This window comes from Nerophis lumbriciformis, linkage group LG07, assembly GCF_033978685.3.
Source record: "Nerophis lumbriciformis linkage group LG07, RoL_Nlum_v2.1, whole genome shotgun sequence".
In the NCBI taxonomy this organism is placed as follows: Eukaryota; Metazoa; Chordata; class Actinopteri; order Syngnathiformes; family Syngnathidae; genus Nerophis; species Nerophis lumbriciformis.
The window spans coordinates 40,798,333-40,820,442 of NC_084554.2; positions in this window are offsets into that span (position 1 = coordinate 40,798,333).

The following is a 22,110-nucleotide window of genomic DNA, read 5'->3' on the forward strand; positions in this document are numbered from 1 at the left end:
CATTTTGATAGTAGGCCATTATAGCTAACATAGACACCTACATCCTGTGTTGCCTTCATTATAACACTTATATAAGGCTTTTAAAGTCATTTTGATAGTAGGCTAATATAGCTAATATAAACACTTACATAATGTGTTGCCTTCATTATAACACTTATATAAGGCTTTTAAAGTCATTTTGATAGTAGGCTAATATAGCTAATATAAAGACTTACATAATGTGTTGCCTTCATTATAACACTTATATAAGACTTTTAAAGTAATTTTGATAGTAGGCTAATATAGCTAATATAGACACTTACATCCTGTGTTGCCTTCATTATAACACTTATATAAGACTTTTAAAGTAATTTTGATAGTAGGCTAATATAGCTAATATAGACACTTACATCATGTATTGCCTTCATTATAACACTTATATAAGACTTTTAAAGTAATTTTGATAGTAGGCTAATATAGCTAATATAGACACTTACATCATGTATTGCCTTCATTATAACACTTATATAAGACGGTGAAAGTCATTTTGATAGTAGGCCATTATAGCTAACATAGACACCTACATCCTGTGTTGCCTTCATTATAACACTTATATAAGGCTTTTAAAGTCATTTTGATAGTAGGCTAATATAGCTAATATAAACACTTACATAATGTGTTGCCTTCATTATAACACTTATATAAGGCTTTTAAAGTCATTTTGATAGTAGGCCATTATAGCTAACATAGACACCTACATCCTGTGTTGCCTTCATTATAACACTTATATAAGGCTTTTAAAGTCATTTTGATAGTAGGCTAATATAGCTAATATAAACACTTACATAATGTGTTGCCTTCATTATAACACTTATATAAGACTTTTAAAGTCATTTTGATAGTAGGCTAATATAGCTAATATAGGCACTTACATCATGTGTTGCCTTCATTATAACACTTATATAAGAATTTTAAAGTCATTTTAATAGTAGGCTAATATAGCTAATATAGACACTTACAGCATGTGTTGCCTTCAGTATAACACTTATGTAAGACTTTTAAAGTCATTTTGATAGTAGGCTAATATAGCTAATATAAACACTTACATAATGTGTTGCCTTCATTATAACACTTATATAAGACTTTTAAAGTCATTTTGATAGTAGGCTAATATAGCTAATATAGGCACTTACATAATGTGTTGCCTTCATTATAACACTTATATAAGACTTTTAAAGTCATTTTGATAGTAGGCTAATATAGCTAATATAGGCACTTACATCATGTGTTGCCTTCATTATAACACTTATATAAGAATTTTAAAGTCATTTTAATAGTAGGCTAATATAGCTGATATAGACACTTACATCATGTGTTGCCTTCATTATAACACTTATATAAGACTTTTCAAGTCATTTTGATAGTAGGCTAATATAGCTAATACAGACACTTACATCCTGTGTTGCCTTCATTATAACACTTATATAAGGCTTTTAAAGTCATTTTGATAGTAGGCTAATATAGCTAATACAGACACTTACATCCTGTGTTGCCTTCATTATAACACTTATATAAGGCTGTAATGGTTGCGCAATACAACCATTGGCCAACAAAAAAGTAACCACAGAACACTATACGACTATACGGTATAGTGTTCTGTGGTTACTTTTTGGTTGGCCAAGCGGACGTGACGACAGGCTGTCCCCACTCAGATCCGCACAGACCGGGAGGGGGCGTGCCTTAAGTCCGGCTGGAAATCGGCAGAAATTTGGAGAATGGTTGTCCCAGGGAGAGGCAGTGAAATTCGGGAGGGTTGGCAAGTATGAGATATTCTCACTTCTTTTCTTTTGTCGAGCACAAGGAAAAGAACATTTTAGTTAAATGTAAGTTGTGTCTTGGATCAAAGATCCCGTCTACTGCCCAAAACAACAATTCAAATCTGCCTGGTTAGGCTCTGTGTATGGGGGGGGGTTTAGGTTTGGTTGGTATCAACACTTCAGTCATCAATTGCATCATCAGAGAAATGGACATTGAAACAGTGTAGGACTGACTTGGTAGGATATGTACAGCAAGTAGTGGACACAGAGAGAGAGATCAGAAAGTATAAGAAAAAGTGTCTACATTTGATTATTTACAATCCGAAGAGGTATTATGTGGAAGGCAGGGTGTTAGTTTAGGGTTGTAGTTGCCTGGAGATGTTCTTTTAGTGCGGTTTTGAAGGAGGATAGAGATGCCCTTTCTTTTACACCTGTTGGGAGTGCATTCCATATTGAAGTGGCATAGAAAGAGAATGAGTTAAGACCTTTATTAGTTCGGAATCTGGGTTTAACGTGGTTAGTGTTAGTGTTAGTGTTAGTGTTATTATGCTGTTTGTTACTTATGTATGTTATGTTGCAGCTATTTAAAATAGTTTTGTCAATTTGTTCTGACCTGAAATAAATTGGCCCTTTGAAACATATCTTTGTCTTTGTGTGTTGTATGTAGAGCACATTGCTTAGCAGAGTTCAGTGATGCAAATGTATGTCAAGTTGATCAACAGATTGTATTATTCTCCAGTGCAATAACAGTACTAAAATGAAGGCTAAAAGGGCATTAATGGGAGCTTTAAAAAAAAAAAGTAGAAGTAACTAAATAGTTACTTTTCACAGTAACGCATTACTTTTTGGTGTAAGTAACTGAGTTAGTAACTGAGTTACTTTTGAAATAAAGTAACTAGTAACTGTAACTAGTTACTGTTTTTCAGTAACTAACCCAACACTGCTGATCACTAATCAAGAGCACTTAGAAACAAGAAGTCACAAGACGACATCAAAACAGGAAGTGGAACAAAAATAAGAGCGCTAGACAGGAAGAAACATTAAACAACACATTGATGTTGACAGTAATGTCGTCAAACATGCATTGGATCGCATTGAAGGGTGTACCTAATGAAGTGTCCAGTCCCTGTGTTTGCTCATCGACAGCGCCAAACCAGACACTTCGTAGCAAACGCACAAAGATGAAGAGATGAGGGCTTCACTTTTGGTCAGGCGTCAGGTTTGCGGCCGCCATGCGGCTTCTTTAACCCCAGCGAGCGGGCGCCGGTGGCTCGGTGACCTTTAAATCTCTGTTTTTCCACTCCTGCCTTCAGCGGGCCGGGCCTCCATTTCTCAGCTGGGATTGCAGGACGGGAATCAATTTAGCACGCGCTGCAGAGACTGCTCGGCGGGATAAACATGATCAAGTCCACTGCAAGACACACACACACACACACACACACACACACAGCAGTACAGCGAGCACACGCACAGAAAGTGATGCTTTTGGGCTTTTTTCCACGCAGCTGCAGGACATATTAATGCTGCCTTCAATGACGTCTGGGACATTGTTGGGGGGGAAGTTCTGCTCACAGTGGTGATTTTTTTTCTTGTTCTGAGAAAACGATGGGGCACACACCGATCTTACTCTCTGACGTCATTCAATATTTCTACTACTGTAAATGTACCAAACCCCATGGACATGAAATAGCCTCAATATATGTGATGCATAATTTACTGTATAATGTACCAAAGTAAACATATACGCAGATCACGGGCTGTGCATCAAGCCCTGCGATCCATGGGGGCACCCGTTTATTTTGCACCAAAAAAAATTATGGAACAATTTATTCCCCAAAGTTTTTCTTTGTTGTAGGTTGATATTTTTTTCTTTTTTTTTCTGTATGTTAATAAGGATACAATGTTATGCGGAGGTGTACTTATAACAATTTTATAGACATCTGATGCCATTTATAGTTGTAATATTTATAAACATACCACATGGAAAATAAATAGTCAGCATATATCATGTATAATATTTACAATGTTTCTCGATGTATTTATTTACTTGTAGCGGGCCAAAAAAAAAGTTAATTTAGGGCCATGTTAATAAAGTTTTTCTTTGTTCTCGGTTGATATTTATTTCTTTTTCTGTATGTTAAGGATAAAATGTTGTGCAGAGGTGTACTTATAACAATTTTATAAACATCTGATACAATTTATAGTTGTATTACTTATAAACATACCACATGGAAAACAAATTGTCAGCATATATCATGTATAATATTTACAATGTTTCTCGATGTATTAATTTACTTGTAGCAGGCCAAAATAAAAGTAAATTTAGGGCCATTTTAATAAAGTTTTTCTTTGTTCTCGGTTGATATTTTTTTCTTTTTCTGTATGTTAATAAGGATAAAATGTTATGCGGAGGTGTACTTATAACAATTTTATAAACATCTGATACAATTTACAGTTGTATTACTTATAAACATACCACATGGAAAACAAATAGTCAGCATATATCATGTATAATATTTACAATGTTTCTCGATGTATTTATTTACTTGTAGCGGGCCAAAAAAAAGTTAATTTAGGGCCATTTTAATAAAGTTTTTCTTGTTCTCGGTTGATATTTTTTTCTTTCTTTTTTTTCTGTATGTTAATAAGGATACACTGTTATGCGGAGGTGTACTTATAACAATTTTATAGACATCTGATGCAATTTATAGTTGTAATATTTATAAACATACCACATGGAGAACAAAAAGTCAGCATGTATCATGTATAATATTTACAATGTTTCTCGATATATTTATTTACATGTAAAGCCAAAAAAAAGTACATTTAGGGCCATTTTAATAAAGTTTTCTTTGTTGTAGGTTGATATTTTTTTATTTCTTTTTTCTTCTGTATGTTAATAAGGATACAATGTTATGCGGAGGTGTACTTATAACAATTTTATAGACATCTGATGCAATTTATAGTTGTAATATTTATAAACATGCCACATGGAAAAAAAATAGTCGGCATACATCGTGTATGATATTTACAATGTTTCCGATATATTTATTTACTTGTAGCGGGACAAAAAAAGTAAGTTTAGGGTCACCACAGATAAAAAAAATAAAAATAAAATAAAATAAAAAAATAAAATAAAATAAAAATTTATAAAAAATTTTATTTACATTTTGTGATACAGGAAAAAATGTACATTATATTAAGACATAATATTGTATAGAATGTAAAATACTAAAATAACAATTAAGTTGAATCTATTTTGAAATACATTTTAATGCTTTCATGTATTATTGTTGTGTACAGGGGGAAGGAGACGGCACAGACAACAGGGGCGTAGTATTATCTCTATGCTTTATGTATATATGTAAATATATATACTACCGGTATATATAAATAAGAAATAATAATATACATAAACAAGGAAAATGGAGTATGACTAAATCCAAGAGTGTGTATGGTGTAGGAATTAACTGAGTGCTACCGTGAGTGTTGAGCGAGAGACGGAAGTCCCGGAGGGGAAAAGCAGGCTCGAAGGTCCGTGAGACAAGCAGGTAGTCGGGGCTATAGCGGGGCGTCGAAGGTCCGTGTCCAGGGGGGAGGTCGAGATCCAAGAGGCAGTCAGGGAAGAAGAGGGAACGCGGGGAAACGAGACGCACGGCTCGTAACGCGGGAACGGAGGGAGGCTGCTGGATCGACAAGGACACGAGACAATAAACATGACGGGAGAGAAAACAGAGAGTATGAATGCATAGAATTTGATATACGCTTTGTCATGATCATGTTTTGTTTAGTTATGTTCTGTTAGTTTTGGACTTCCTTAGTTGTTTTGTGCACTTCGGGGGTTTGTTTTGGTCACCATGGGTAATTAATGGTTTCACCTGCCTCTGATTAGTGTTCGTCACGTTCACCTGCTGTTGAGCACTAATCAGAGAGCTATTTATTCACGTTGCTCGCCACACTCAGTCTGTCTTCCTTGTTTGCCCTATGCAACGGTCACGTTTTGATATTCCTGGTTCTTCTGTGTTTTCTGTGCTAAGTTTTGCCTTAGCTTACGCGTGCAATCGGCACGCATCCTTTTTGCTGGTTTTCTGTTTGGCTTTGATTTATGTTAAATAAATCTCCTACCTCACGCTGTCGTCCGGAGTGTCCGTGTTGCATCTTGTGGAACGATCCCGCATAAAGATGCGACCCCCTCGTGAAACGCTTACTGTACAGGACAGGTGACTACGTTCTGGCACGGGATAGGTCTGATCATCAGCTTCAGGTTTGCTGATTGCTGATTGATTTCAGCCGCCGGCTGCAGCAGGAGATGAGGAATGCGCAGCGGCATGCGCTTGCGCCATGACAATTATTTAATAATAAAAAAAACATAATCAAATAGTCTAGGTTTTTAATACATACAAATAAAAATTCACTTATAATAACCTATTATAAAAAATAATTCTTTATGATGCAAAAATGTTTCTGTTGTCGTTGATGCTGTCGAGTGAAGCAGAACTGGCGTGAGGAATTCTGGAGAAGTGGGTCAGCAGGTGAGGGAACGGCGTTGAGCTGTTCTTGCAGGATCCCAGAGGTTCCACTATGTCCTTCCCGTCTGAAGGACGAAGACTTGACTTGAGGTTTGACTTTGTTTCTTAGACTTAAAAAAAAAAATCTATAACGTCTCCATGCAGAAAATCCCGGAAGGTGAAAGGATGCAAGCCGGCAGCCGCCATCGAGTCACCGTCCACTGAGCCAGCATGGAGGTCCTGATGCCTGGGTGTTGGATTGCGGGAGGTAGGACGAGGACATCCAGCATTGTTTTAAAGGAGGAACCACTGCAGACAAAAGATGAAGGGATTCTCACTCACTGCCAATCCTTTAGGAAGAAGCCTCAGCACATACGTGTCTTCTTCTCCATATAAATATGTTTTGTATCTTTGCATAATGTGGCAGATCAGCATGACGCATTCCCGCACACGTTGATGAGGAACAAAAGCAACGGAAGGTAATTCCGTCCCAAAGCCTGTCAGGAATATTTCATGTCAGTCACGCTTCTTTTATTTGTTTTTTTGTTTTTTTCGTTTTTTTTTCTTTCCGCTTTCCAGGGCTCGGTTTGTGTACTCCCCAGGAAAGTGGCAACACAACAAAACCATGCTGGCATACTTCCATGCTAATGTGGACCACATGGTCTTTCAATACCAACATAGGAGTAGGGGTGTCACAGACTGATACTGAAACATATCTTTTTAATTAATTCAGCTTTGATATGTCTTACTTGTGATAAACTGGACAGATAACAGCTAAATGAGGGGTGTCCAAACTTTTTCCACTAAGGGGCCGCATGGGATATTTTTCATTTTCAAAACCAATAAAAATAAAGATTTTTTTCACCCTTTAAGACTCCTCTCCAGTTTTGTCCCAGGGATCTAGAAAGGTCTTAAAGTAAAAAAAAAAGTCATTTATCATTTTAAAATTTTTGTGATAGTAAAAAATATCGACGTAATGTAAATATCGACCATACACGGCTCTTGTACTTGGTATCCTTACAGTCGATATTTGTATAGATCCACCCATTATGTCCTGGGCATGACGTTAAAGTGCATCCGGCAGTGGAGGCTCCTCTATGGGGTCTTGGGGCACTAGGAGGTTAACCCCTTTACTACTGTTACCCCAGGTGGCCCTTGGCAAAGGCCTAGTGCCTGACTGCCCCCTAGCCAGTGATACGGTGAAGACCTCAAAGGCGGAAGACGGTAGATTTAAGAACTACCACAGCGGCGGAAGAAGGCTGCAGCAGAAAAGGGTCCCCAGTCATCTTGGACTCCATGTCACTGGACCCTGACCCGGATCTGTCAAGGATCGTGTGGTGACTGTCTGTGCACTAGTCTCCCCACGTTAAACAAATTCACGCACAGGCATCCTTCATAAAGGGATACACCCCTAGCAGGAGGATCGTCATACTCGCTTCGAGTGACCGCCGATGATGAGATCCACCCATTTGTTTACATTCAGGAGCGCTAGTAAATAGGGGTGAACAAAATTATTTATTATTTTCTGAATATCAATTCTTAGTCAATAAATATTCTAAATCAATTTATTAAAATTTTAAGAAATCAATTTGAAAAAAAAACAAAAACGTAAATTGTTTTCTTATTTTTGGTAATCAATTTTCTAAAATACATTTTGAGGCCATCTCCATGCAACCACAATTAGCTTTTCTAACCTTATTTTGAAAATGTTTTGTTATAACTACCGTATTTTCCAGACTATAGACTCTATAGTCCACACCCACTAAATTTTAGAACAAAAAAATGTAATGGGTTATACTTGTATAGCGCTTTTCTACCTTTTTAAGGAACTCAAAGCGCTTTGACACTATTTCCACATTCACCCATTCACACACACATTCACACACTGATGGCGGGATATGTACGTTGTGAAATGAGTAATTTACACAGAAAGACTCTGTAAATCTTTACCTTAATTATTTCCAAACGGAGTCTGTCTCCTGGCAGTAAAACGGCTTATCAAACAAAACAGAAGTCCTCATCATGTACAGCAACTGCTAGCTGCGGAAGCTAGCTCTTCAATCGGCTAAAGAGACTCAAAAAGTCCATGATGACGTTTTGGTGAATTTACAGAGGAATTTGTGAAACTGAAACAATACAAAATGAATGCCATTGTAAGTTAATAATACTAACACAGACACTCGTAAACGTGTTAGCTAATGCTAACAACGCTAGCGTCATTAAATTACGATATCACGTACGAATATTCCTGAAAACAGTCCTACAGACTGTTCTAGGCGCAAAGTTGAAAAGCCAGCATCTGTGATGGTATGGGGGTGTATTAGTGCCCAAGACATGGGTAACTTACACATCTGTGAAGGCACCATTAATGCTGAAATGTACATACAGGTTTTGGAGCAACATATGTTGCCATCCAAGCAACGTCTTTTTCATGGATGCCCCTGCTTATTTCAGCAAGACACTGCCAAGCCACATTTTACACGCGTTACAACAGCGTGGCTTCGTAGTAAAAGAGTGCGGGTACTTGACTGGCCTGTCTGTAGTCCAGACCTGTCTCCCATTGAAAATGTGTGGCGCATTATGAAGCCTAAAATACCACAACGGAGACCCCCGGACTGTTGAACAACTTAAGCTGTACATCAAGCAAGAATGGGAAAGAATTCCACCTGAAAAGCTTCAAAAATGGGTCTCTTCAGTTCCCAAACGTTTACTGAGTGTTGTTAAAAGGAAATGCCATGTAACACAGTGGTAATAATGCCCCTGTGCCAACTTTTTTGCAACGTGTTGCTGCCATTAAATTCAAAGTTAATGATTATTTGCAAAAAAAAAAATTAGTTTCTCAGTTGGAACATGAAATATCTTGTCTTTGCAGTCTATTCAATTGAATATAAGTTGAAAAGGATTTGCAAATCATTGTATTCTGTTTTTATTTACCATTTACACAACATGCCAACTTCACTGGTTTTGAGAATCGGTTCTGAATCGAATCGTCACCCCCGGAATCGGATCGAATCGTTAAGTGGCCAAAGGTTCACGCTTTTAATAGTGAAGCATGTTTAGCTATTCCTCATCCTGCAGTGATAATGTTACTTGTAAGAACCTCACTTTATTTGTCGCCATGGAGGCGAGGATTAGTGATTTCAGAAGTAGCTGAAACTATCATTGGCTAAAATACGTTCATTCTCCCTCTTCTGTCTCCACACTGTTTCTGCTTGCAAGTGCTCCGTGTGTGTGCGTGTGTGTTGACTCACATAAAAAAAGTACCAGCATTTTTTTTTAGTGCCCTTTTTAAATCATCAGTACCGCGGTACTTTATTGGTACCGGCATAGCGTACAACCGAAGTGCACACTCATCCAGTAATTGAGATTCCCGAGCAGCTTGGGCGCCTGGAGGATGTGACAGGTGGACATCATCATGAAAGACGGGGAGATTAATGAGACGGCGTTCTCCGTCAAGAAGGCAGTCGACCAACTCGACGGCACACAAACAGTCCGAAAGTGAAGTGGCGGCACTCCAAAAAAACGAGGGCCCTGTTCTTTCTTCTCTGATCATTAAGTGAAGCGGATTTGTAATTGGTGCCCGAGGAAGATAATCTCCTCCCTGAGCGGCTCACCATATTTGATCTACTGAGCGGCTGGGCCGCTACAAAAGAAATAAGAGCCACTTACCTCAGTCGCTGGAGATAAACATGAAGGTGGGAGGCGATGTCCTCGCCCTCTCGGGAGGGGAGGGATGGGATGAGGGGGGGGGGGGGGGGCACACACACTTCCACCTCCTTTTACCTCTGTTTGCCTTCCTTTATTGGGGGCCCGCCGCAGATGGATCCACTTGTTTGTGTTCCGGCACAACATCCCTTCCCGAAGTGACATCATTGTGCTGGATGTTGCTGGAAGGCTCACAGTAAAGTCTGTCCTTTGTTGTGTACTGTTTTCAACGTATAATCAATAAAATATGGAATATTTATTTCAATGATGCAGAATCTTTCTAAAGTAAAGATCCAATTTTGTCAGGTTTGTCACTGACAGATTAGTTATGTTTTGAGTTTTTCCTCTGTCTGTCTTTATTTCCTGTAGGCGCTCTTATTTTGTCTTTATTTCCTGCTTGTATCCCTGAGTGCTTTTTCCCCTCAGCTGTGACTGATTGGCACCTGGCCACACCTGGTGTCAATCAGCCAGCTACTATTTAGTCCTGCTTCGCCCTCCAGTCAGGGCTGGAGAATTGTCTTTATGATTGTCACTACTACCTGTCATAATACTTGTCGTAGCTCTGTCTACTTTTGTTCACTCTGCTCATGTCATAGTTCCTTCGTGTCACAGTAAGTGTTTTTGTTTCTTGTCGACAGTTAGCCTTTGTGCTATTTTAGTTCATAGCCAAGTTTGTTCTCCGCCTTGTGCGCGCCTTTTTTTTTTTTTTTTTGCTATAGTGTTAAATTAAATCATGTTTTCATGGACAAAGCCGGCCATCTCTGCATCTTGGGGTTCGTCACCAACATTTTCTGACATAATAATCCAGCCAAATTCGAACCTCGCAGAGATGTCCATGACGGAGAGGCTTAACAAAGCTTTAGAATTAATGGCTAATTTGAAGGGCTGGAGTATTATGTCAGAAAATGTTGGTGACGAACCCCAAGATGCAGAGATGGCCGGCTTTGTCCAGGAAAACATGATTTAATTTAACACTATAGCAAAAACAAAAAACAAAAGGGTACAAACAAAAGGCGCGCACAAGGCGGAGAACAAACTTGGCTATGAACTAAAATAGCACAAAGGCTAACTATCGACAAGAAACAAAAACACTTACTGTGACACGAAGGAACTATGACATGAGCAGAGTGAACAAAAGTAGACAGAGCTACAACGACAAGTATTATGACAGGTAGTAGTGACAATCATAATGACAATACTCCAGCCCTGACTGGAGGGCAAAGCAGGACTAAATAGTAGCTGGCTGATTGACACCAGGTGTGGCCAGGTGTCAATCAGTCACAGCTGAGGGGAAAAAGCACTCAGGGATACAAGCAGTAAATAAAGACAAAATAAGAGCGCCTACAGGAAATAAAGACAGACAGAGGAAAAACTCAAAACATAACTAAACTGTCAGTGACAAACCTGACAAATTCCAGGGCTGCCACGTTTTAGAATATAAATAAACAGTGGGACTTCAGAGCAGGGCTAGTCAACTATATAATAATATTATTATATATTATATATATAATAATAATAATAATAATAATAATATAATTATGCATATAGTACAACATTATTAATATTGCTACTTCGGATAATTTCAACAAAAACTCCTCAAAACAGCCCACTACCTATAATATGGGCTTTTTAAACACAAGATCATTGTCTTCCAAAACGTTATTAGTTAATGAGGTCATTAGAGACAACAATCTTAACATCATTGGTCTCAGCGAAACCTGGCTCAAACCAGACAATTTTTTTGCGCTGAATGAGGCATCTCCTCCTAACTATACAAGTGCGCATATTGCCCGTCCCCTTAAAGGGGAACATTATCACCAGACCTATGTAAGCGTCAATATATACCTTGATGTTGCAGAAAAAAGACCATATATTTTTTAAACCGATTTCCGAACTCTAAATGGGTGAATTTTGGCGAATTAAACGCCTTTCTTTTTTTTTTATTTTTTTATGTCCTGTCCAGCTTCTCAGGCAAATCATATAGTTGATGTAGATGCCCATGTCGGCTGTTCAGATTTACTTTACAAAAGAGAAGTGTAGGATACTTCTCTTGTTGCCTTATTTGTATTTGACTTTATTAAATGTATTTATATTATCATTTAGTGCAGCCGGGCCGGAGCAGGAGGGGATAGAAAGAGAAAAAAAAGAAGACAGAGGGGGAAATTGTGGGGACAAGAGGGGGATTAGACAGAGAGACAAAAACAACAACAGCAAACAACAACAACAACAACAATAGAGCAACATCAGCAAATATGACATGTACAAATATGATGGTAAAAGTAATAGCAAATAAGCAGTTAGCGAAAAATAAAAAATAATACAGAAATGACAATGAGCATTATTACACTACAAATGGATCAATACAAATACCAATAGAAATAGCGCTATTGATAATGAACAATACCAATAATTTACCTTTATTATCAACAATACAGTTGTTTAAATGCAACAATACATATACGTAATGATAACTTGAGATACGAAAGAATGCAGAAAAATGGAGGGGGAGAAAGAGAAGCAACCTACATTAACCTTGTAGATTGTTATAGTCACAATAGGTTAAGCTTTGTCAGTGTGCCATGTGTTACACCCAGTTTACCCTAGGGCAACAACGTTAATATATGTTTGATGAAACGTGATTATGTGCATGAGTGTAAGTATGCATATGTACTTGTATATGTACAGAATGTGTATATGTGTTTGTACAATGAATGTATATGTACAGAATGTGTATATGTGTTTGTACAGTGAATGTATATGTACAGTATGTGTATGTGTATGTTTGTATATTGAATGTGCGTGTGGATGTACGAACATTAGGTAGGTAAATATGTACTGTATTTGTGTATGTATGTGGGAGCGTAGGTACCTATGTACGTATGTGAGCATATGTGAATTTGCATGTACAATACATTCGACTCCCAGAGTGCGTGGGAGCCAGAGCACGGCCCCATCACCCCCGAGAGCCCAACCCACAAACAGGAGGCGTGGTGCCCAGGGAACCAGGGACCACCGCCCCCACGCAGCCAAGCCGGCCAGCGACAGGAACCCCAGAGCCCGACCCACCGTACCGCCCACAAGGGCCAGCAGCAGGCCGCAGACAGACGCACCCGGCAGAGGACAGGGCACGAGAAAAGCAGGGGACAGCCAGACCCCAAGCCAGCGAGAGACCACACCCCACACGGGCAGAAAGGCGAGACGCCCCGCCCGAGGGACCCAGAGACTCCCCGCAACCGGACGGGAAGACCGCCCCCGCCCCACCGGCAACCGGGCCCCCACGAGCCCACCCCCCACCCCCGGAGAGCGCGGCGAGGCCAGCCCCCGGCCACCCCACCCAAACCGGCCGCCGCAGGACCACCCAGGCACAGGGCCACGGGAACCACCCACCCCACCCGCAGGGACCCCAACGATGGAGATGGAACAACCAGCAACCGCCCCGCCGAGCCCCCCCCCTGAGGGAGGGGAAAAAATTAAAAAATAATATTAATAAAATATATTTAAAAAATAAATAAATAAATAAATAAATAAATTAATTAATTAAAAAAAAAAAAGAATTAAAAGAAGATCACAGACATGCTGACAAACAAGGTCACTACCCCAGCAACTGGCCGACTCGCAGCACCTCGGAATACCTTGCAGCACCAAGCTACCACAATAGACGCAGGGACTAGGCCCAACAGGCCCCAACCAAGACGGGCACCCGGAAGGGATGGACAGCGGGACCCAGGAGTTCCAGACACGCAGTTCGGATGCAGTAGCCTGAGGCGTCGACCCCCGTCTGACAGGCAGGCCCAGAGCGTACCCCCAGAAATATACATACATACATACATACATACATACACACATACACATACACATACACACATACACGTATACATACCCACACATACACATATATACATATACATACACATATGTACACATACACATATATAAACATACATACATACACACACATATACATACATATACACAGTTCGTCAGCCATCACGCGCGCGCGCTGCCACCAGTCACAACATCAGCCACACCCCTGCACCAGACCCAGCAGCCACGGGCGCCCACACCACAAACAAACGGCAGCAGAAACAGCAGCCGCAATAACCCCAGACAGCCAGCACCAGCCAATCAAATCAAAGCGATCAAAGAAAAACTGCAACCAGCAACCACACGCCACCAGGGCCACGGAGACCAGCCGGCGCCAGCCCGCCGGTCAGCCCGAACGCCAACACGCAAACAAGAGACACCAACAACCCCCCCAACCAAAAGGCCCCCCACCCCAACCCAAACCCGCACAAACACACCACCGCCCAAACAACCGGGACACAGCATCCAGACCAGACACGGGGGCTGCGCCGCCACCACACCAAGTCACCAACAGAGACCCCACAGCGCAAGGTCGGGCCACACGGGCGAATTAAACGCCTTTCTATTATTCGCTCTCGCAGCGATGACGTCACAACGTGACGTCACATCGGGAAGCAATCCGCCATTTTCTTACTTTCGTCGGTGTGTTGTCGGAGGGTGTAACAACACGAACAGGGTCGGATTCAAGTTGCACCAGTGGCCCAAAGATGCGAAAGTGGCAAGAAATTGGACGAAATTTGTTCAAAATACGAGGGTGTGGGGAAAGCCGACGAAATGGTCAGTCGTTTGTTCCGCACACTTTACCGGCGAAAGCTATGCTACGACAGAGATGGCAACCGTCCCTTATGCCACCGAAGATGATCAAGAGAAGAATATCAACCCTAGCTTCCCTGGCCTGCTGACATCAACTTCAAAACTGGACAGATCAGCTTTCAGGAAAAAAGAGCGGATGAGGGTATGTCTACAGAATATATTAATTGATGAAAACTTTATTCATTACTCACGGTTTTACGTAAATTATTATACATAAACTGTGTTTACCAATAATTTAGCTTAAAAACATTTATTTTTTTCAATCATTCGAGTACATTCGGGTAGTCTTGTGTAATGCAGTATTTTGTGTCTATTTAGGTATGCTAAAATCGTGGAAAAATATATGTTCTTAGCACGCCTGAAATGGGCTGTCTGCACTCTCAAAGTGCATGTTGTTGCCAAATGTATTTCATATGCTGTAAACCTAGTTCATAGTTGTTAGTTTCCTTTAATGCCAAACAAACACATACCAATCGTTGGTTAGAAGGCGATCGCCGAATTCGTCCTCGCTTTTTCCCGTGTCGCTGGCTGTCGTGTCGTTTTTGTCAGTTTCGCTTGCATACGGTTCAAACCGATATGGCTCAATAGCTTCAGTTTCTTTTTCAATTTCGTTTTCGCTACCTGCCTCCACACTACAACCATCCGTTTCAATACATGCGTAATCTGTTGAATCGCTTAAGCCGCTGAAATCCGAGTCTGAATCCGAGCTAATGTCGCTATACCTTGCTGTTCTATCCGCCATGTTTGTTTGTGTTGGCATCACTGTGTGACGTCACAGGAAAATGGACGGGTGTATATAACGATGGTTAAAATCAGGCACTTTGAAGCTTTTTTTTAGGGATATTGCGTGATGGGTAAAATTTTGAAAAAAACTCAGAAAAAAAAATAAGCCACTGGGAACTGATTTTTAATGGTTTTAACCCTTCTGAAATTGAGATAATGTTCCCTTTTAAAAGGGGTGGGGGGGGGGGGGGGGTCGCACTAATATACAATGAAAACTTTAACCTTACCCCTAACCTAAATAGTAAATATAAATCGTTTGAGGTGCTTACTATGAGGTCTGTCACACCGCTGCCTCTCTACCTGGCTGTTATCTACCGCCCCCCAGGGCCCTATTCGGACTTTATCAGTGAATTCTCAGAGTTCGTTGCTGATCTAGTGACGCTGTGATTTAGGGCTATATAAATAAATATTGATTGATTGATTGATTGAATGATTGATATAATATATATATATATTATATAATAATATATTATTATTATAAAATCAAATACATAATAAAGCGGGCCACAGTTTCAAGAGCTCAGGGCCGGACAGAAGAAACTCATTTGTATACTCTAGCCTTTAAATAGACCCCCCCTTTTTAGACCAGTTGATCTGCCGTCTGTTTTCTGCTCCGCCCCAATCTCCTGCGTGGAGAGGTTATCAGGTGACCACAGATGAAGCGCTAGCTGTTCCAAATGAGCTAATATTTACAAAAAATAACAAAGTTTACCAGTTCGAACGTTAAATATCTTGTCTTTGCAGTCTATTCAACTGAATATAGGTTGAAAAGGATTTGCAAATCATTGCATTCTGTTTTTTATTTACGATTTACACAACGTGCCAACTTCACTGGTTTTGGGGTTTTGTTTTCTTCTTACTCCTTTTGGGGTCGGTATAGTTCGGTTGGTAGAGCGGCCATGCCAGCAACTTGAGGGTTGCAGGTTCGATACCCGCTTCCGCCATCCTAGTCACTGCCGTTGTGTCCTTGGGCAAGACACTTTACCCACCTGCTCCCAGTGCCACCCACACTGGTTTAAATGTAACTTAGATATTGGGTTTCACTATGTAAAGCGCTTTGAGTCACTAGAGAAAAAGCGCTATATAAATATAATTCACTTCACTTTTCAGACATGGAAATATTGCAACTGTATGCATGTTTCAGATAAACTAACACCATAACCATATTACCTGCACGCCCTGCATCCTGGGGTCCCTCCAACTACCGCTATTGACACAGAAAAAAACAGTTTTTAGAGTGTTTTTTTTCACCCAAACAGCAAATATAAAGAGAGCGTGCACGCTATTGCTCGCTATCTTGGCTCCTCTTTCTCAGTTCGGGGGCCTCGCAGAGCCCCTTGTGGGACCGTAACCTACATAAAAGCTTATTGATCCGGAGCCAGGGAGCTAAATGAGTTTGGAGGACATGTTACCTATGCAGAGGAGTGAGCTCCCCACCTTCCTTCCTTCCAAGAGCAAATATTAGCGCTGCAGGAGCCCGAAGCTTGGAGCAGAGCCCGCGATAACAGGGGGGTTTATTTTAGTCGATCCATCCAGGTGAGACTGCGAAGCACAAACACACCGAGACTCCGAAAGCAAGACTCATTTGCCACTCGGCCCACTTTCACAGGCACTGCAGGAGTGAGTCAGAACCCGCACTTGTTTGGACCGCCAAGAAGATAATGGCGCACAGAGATGGAATTTTCGGAGGAAAAAGAGGAGAAGGCTTTCTGTGATTGCAGAACGTCTTTATCGGGCTGCGGGCGGAATTTTTGTTCAAGTGAGAAAGAAAGGCGGAAAAAGCATCTGGTGGAATATTATTGGATGGCGTCAGATAAAGAGGGACAAAAACAAAGCAGAGGAGCGACGGTGTGAGTGTTTTTTTTAAATGGAAAAAGAAGGAATATCGAACGGAGAGGTCAATGAGAGAGGTTAGATAACGATCGGCTTTATCAACTCGCCAATATTTCCTCCTGCAGGGGAGTAAACGTGTGCTCCAAGTCAGAAAAGACAACATATGAGGAATATTAATGGCCCTTTAATGGTATGGTACTCGGGACTAAAACTAGAAATACTAGAAATACTTCATCATCCCAAACCCTGGTGTCATACTTGCCAACCCTCCCGGATTTTCCGGGAGACTCCCGAAATTCAGCGCCATTCCCGAAAACCTCCCGGGACAAATTTTCTCCCGAAAATCTCCCGAAATTCAGGCGGAGCTGGAAGCCACGCCCCCTCCAGCTCCATGCGGACCTGAGTGACGTCAGGTGCGCAACACCACGTAAATCGTTGGCCAACCAAAAAGTAACCCAAGTACGCTATAGCCAACATTCACCAGGAGATGGCAACAGACAAACATAGATAACTCTATTACATTATTCCCCTTTTATAAATGTATAGAAGTTACTCAAAATAAATAAACAACCCAACCAAAAAATGCAGCAGCTCAATTAAAAAAACTGTACTTAAGCCACATTTTTTTTTTTTTTTTTAGTACTGAACTCTTAACACTTATTTGTAAAAAAAATAACATGCTTATTATACAAACAGTATTTGTACACCTTTAACACAGATTTGTATACTGTCTTCAGAGATTCAGTTTTTTTGGTGGTACTCGAAACCATGGTTAGAAAAATAGTGACAGAGAATAGAACAAGGATGGACAATTCAACCCTTAACCCAACAATGAGTAGATGAGTGTTATGTGTGTGTATATGTGTAAATAAATGAACACTGAAATCCAAGTATTTATTTTATATATATATATATATATATATATATATATATATATATATATATATATATATATATATATATATATATATATATATATGAAATACTTGACTTGGTGAATTCTAGATGTAAATATACTCCTCCCCTCTTAGCCCCGCCCCCAACCACGCCCCCGCCCCACCCCGACCACGCCCCCCACCCCCCACCTCCCGAAATCGGAGGTATCAAGGGTGGCAAGTATGCCTGGTGTGCACCCAGGAAGTGGCTGAAGAGCTACTTGAATGAGAGACAGCAGATTGTTCAGATCGACCAACATCAATCTACACTCATGAACATAACCTGTGGAGTCCCCCAGGGGTCGATACTAGGACCCACACTATTTATAATGTATATTAATGAAATATGTAAAGCATCAACACTGCTGAAGTTCATCCTCTTTGCTGACGATACAACCATTACATGTGCAGGTGACGACATGAAGCAACTTCCGGCCTCTGTAACTGAAACTTGGTTTAATACCAACAAATTGTCTCTGAATTTAAAGAAGACCAAAATCATGCTCTTTAGCAATCGCAAAAGTGAAATACCCATCAGGATTGTTATTGATGATACACCAATAGAATATGCCCAACAAAACTCATTCTTAGGAGTGGTAATAGATGAAAATATATCATGGAAGCCTCATATAAGACGTGTAGAGAGGGTCCACACCTTCAGGTACCTTGGAGTCCACATCTCTAATGACTTCTCCTGGACAGTCAACACCACATCAATTATCAAGAAGGCTCAGCAGCGGCTACACTTCCTTAGAGTCCTCGGGAAGTACAACCTGAAGCCTGACCTGCTGCTGACCTTCTACCGCTCGTCCATCGAGAGCCTGCTGACCTACTGTATTACGGTATGGTACGGCAGCTGCACTGCAGCAGACAGGGAGAGGCTGCAAAGAGTGGTAAAGACGGCTCAGAAGATCATCGGCCGCCCTCTCCCCTCTCTGACGGACATCTACACCTCCCGCTGCCTCAACAGAGCCAGTGCCATCATCAAGGACAGCACCCACCCTGGCTCTGACCTGTTCCACCTGCTGCCCTCTGGGAAGCGCTACAGGTGCATTAAAACCAAAACAAACAGGCTAAAGAACAGCTTCTTCCCCAGGGCCATAACCATCCTGAACGGACTGCCCCATTGTCCCTCATAACTGCCTTCTCTTCGGTGCAATAACCCATTCCACCAACCACCCTGTTTTTTTTGTGTTTTTTTTCATGTATATATTCATTTCACACCATATTCATTGCACTTCTACATTTTTTATATTCTTATATATTTGCACATTGTTTTTCTAGCATGCACACATCGCACTGTATGGAATGGCCTCAATCTCGTTACCTTGCATAATGACAATAAAGCTGATTCTGATTCTGATTCTGATATAAGTTACCTAAGGACAAAAGTTGCTAAATGTGTTGGAATGATGAGGAGATCATGTCATTTATTGAACACCGATGCTCTGCTGTTATTGTATCATTCATTTATTATGTCATATTTAAACTATTGTGTTGAAGTCTGGGGAAATTGTTATAAATCTCATCTACAGCATTTAGTCACTCTACAGAAAAAGGCCATTAGGATTGTGTCCAATGTTCACTACTTACATCATTCAAATCCACTATTCATGGAGTTAAAGCAACTTAAACTGCACGATGTAATCAACTTTAAAACTGCTCAAATTATGTTTAGGGCATCCCAAAACTCTCTACCATCCAATATACAGAACCTATTCCAGGATAGAGATGCTCACCATAGTTACAGTCTAAGAGGAAACAACTAATTATATTTGCCTAAATTTAGAACAACTTTAAAATCAATGTGCATTTCAGTGCGTGGAGTCAGTCTGTGGAACAACTTAGGGGAAGAGTTAAAAACCTGTTCTAACATGATTACATTTAAAAGACTGTTTAAAAAAGAAGTACTGAAGAAGTACGAGGAGGAAAGAGAGTGATGCCCTCAGCAGGGGCGTCACCAGCTTTTAAGGACAGGGGGGGCTGTGCCCCCAGGAGATGCACAGGATGCGAGCGAATGTTACGCACGAGCACAAAACTTCACAAACGGCTAACAAAGACTTAGAAATTATTCATTGTTATTATTATTATTTTATAAAAATGCATGGGACGAAATGAAATGCTCCCCGGGATGATGGCTTTTAACCATTTTTTTTCTTTTTCTTTTTATGTATTTATTCATTTTACATTTTATATTAAATGTCTTGGTTTTTCCTCCCTCTGAAAATCCTATGAAATGTTTAACAAGCCATCCTATAATAATAAAACAGCTATTAATGTAACAATACAATAAAACAAATATATTTAATGATGTTTTTTTTTCATTATTTTAACAATAGGATAATGTATATTACTTTATATAGATTCTACAAGAAACACAAAACTTAAAAAATAAATGATTTACAATTGCACACAAGGTTTTGTGCAGCTTCACTCATTGTAAAGGAAGATAATGTGCTTCGTACACCTGCAGGACCGCAAGCAAGGTCGCAGAGAAAATACGGGCTGGAATTTGAGTGATGTGGGCATTTTCTATATGAACAAGTGGAATGGATTGACCGACGCACTAAAGGGGCTCTCTACCTTACGCTACGAAGTGAGGGGAAACTGAGTGAATAATAACAGGTTATATGATTATTTATTTAAACTCATATTTGGGCCACTTTATAATGAATATGTCGGCATTTATTTGTAAAAACAAAACAAAAAAACACCAAATTATTTAGGGGGGCTTAAGAATATTTTAGGGGGGCTTGAGCCCCCCTAAAATAGGGCTAACAACGCCAATGGCTATCAGCACAGAGCGATGAGAGAGAGGTGTATGGTCAGAGAGTGTTTGGGCCTGTGTGTGTGTATGTGTGTGTGTTTTGTCTCATCTTGTCTTGTCTCATAGTAACAGTGGTACTATTGTATTGTTAGTGTATAGGAGTTTTTCTTGTTTTTGTTTGTATAGTATTGTTCTTGTATTATATTGTTTATGTTAAATGTGGAGTGAGTGAGAGGGGTTGGGATATTATAAGCAACTGCTTCATCCAACCCCTTTTCAAGCCTTGCATAAATGTCTCTGCCAAAATGTAAAAAAAAAAAAAAAAGTGTGTGTTGTTGTATTGTGAAGGTTTGAAATAAATATAAAAAAAAAATAAATTAATTGTGCCATCTTTTTTTAATTGAAATGACCATGAATTGATTAACGTGGACCACGACTTAAACAAGTTGAAAAACGTATTCGGGTGTTACCATTTAGTGGTCAATTGTACGGAATACGTACTGTACTGTGCAATCTACTAATACAAGTTTCAATCAATCAATCAATCAATCAATCAATCCAAGTAAGCTGCAGGAGTTTATTAGATTGGAATTATGTGCCGAAATGTCTTGAAAGGTATATTTTGGAAGCTTTTTGTGAAATCTAAGATGGTATAACTTGCATAACTTAACATCATTTATGTATTTAAGCCAGCAGGTGGCATTTTGATTTGGGATATTTGAGTTGGGTCGTGTACTAAGTCACCAAAGGTCTTTAAAAGTTTATTTTTCAAGATTTTTGGTAGAAATAGTATGATACGCTATATTGCCAAAAATATTTGGCCACCTGCCTTGACTCACATATGAACTTGAAGCGCCATCCCATTCCTAACCCATAGGGTTCAATATGATGTCGGTCCACCTTTTGCAGCTATTACAGCGTCTTCTGGGAAGGCTGTCCACAAGGTTGCGGAGTGTGTTTATAGGAATTTTCCACCGTTCTTCCAAAAGTGCATTGGTGAGGTCACACACTGATGTTGGTCGAGAAGGCCTGGCTCTCAGTCTCCGTTCTAATTCATCCCAAAGGTGTTCTATCGGGTTCAGGTCAGGACTCTGTGCAGGCCAGTC